General features: G+C 45.4%; 1 pseudogene; it reads left to right on the forward strand.

Annotated features, from left to right (window-relative positions):
• The first annotated feature begins 710 nt into the window (after positions 1-710).
• Positions 711-828, forward strand: LOC124723757 (annotated as a pseudogene).
• Positions 829-1,174: the final 346 nt, after the last annotated feature.

Consider the following 1,174-nt stretch of genomic DNA (forward strand, 5'->3'; position numbering starts at 1 on the left):
AAACTGGTTTTTCGTTGCGAGAAATATGTTCGGCGCCAGCACGACTATGTTAAGAAATAAATGTATAGACGTAAAGAATAAAGGCGTAGAATGTTAATAATGTTTGTTTTGCTTAAAAAACTTAAAGAATTTTCAAACAAAAAATTTGGAGGCATTACTTTCCAGCATGCTCTTGTACGCTATATGAAAACAAGTATCTGAACACCTATAGTGGACATTAATACGGAGTCTGTCCACCCTTCGCCCTTGTGACGGCTTGAACTTTGATGGAGACATTTTCATTGAGGTGTGTGAATGTCGTGGATAAATGACAGCCCATCCTTCCTCACGAGACGAAACTAGTGACTGTAACGATGTTGGACGCTGGGATCTGGAGCGAAGTCGACGTTCTGACACATTCCAGAGGCAATCCAATTGTTTCAGTTTGAGACTCTGGGCAGGTCAGTCAATTTCAGCAATGTAATTCTCCACAAACCATTGTCTCACACATGCTGCTTTATGACGGGATGTACTGTCATGCTGATGCAGTCAATCATTGTCTCGGAATTGTTGCACTACAGTAGGCAGTACACAAAGCTGTCAAGTGTGTTCATATTCTTCCACGTTTAGCATTTTGTTAAGCGCAATAAGGTGATGCTGATGACACCCTCACCATGTACAACAGTCCCATACCTTGATATCATTATTTCCTTACATCATTATTGACGCTGTGTAACGGCCTTGCCGCAGTGGATACACCGGTGCCCGTCAGACCACCGAAGTTAAGCGCTGTCGGGCGTGGCCGGCACTTGGATGGGTGACCATCTGGGCCGCCATGCGCTGTTGCCACTTTTCGGGGTGCACTCAGCCTCGTGATGCCAATTGAGGAGACTTCCTCTTCCGTCTTCGAGACCGTTGGCCGTTGGACCTAGGTTTTTAAAGAGGTTGTTACTCCTCCTTCTCCTCCTTCAACGTCACTTGCTAAAGGGGACCAAGGCTTCGAACCGGTAATAGCAGAGTTATTATTATTATTATTATTATTTTAAATTATTCATATTTACTAGACCGAATAGTAGCGGCTTCGGTCAAAGAAAACCGTCATAACGACCGGGAGAGCGGTGTGCTGACCACACGCCCCTCCTATCCGCAACCTCATCTTAGGACGACACGGCGGTCGGATAGTCCCAATGGGCTA

Source organism: Schistocerca piceifrons, chromosome X (genome assembly GCF_021461385.2).
Source record: "Schistocerca piceifrons isolate TAMUIC-IGC-003096 chromosome X, iqSchPice1.1, whole genome shotgun sequence".
NCBI classification, from domain to species: Eukaryota; Metazoa; Arthropoda; class Insecta; order Orthoptera; family Acrididae; genus Schistocerca; species Schistocerca piceifrons.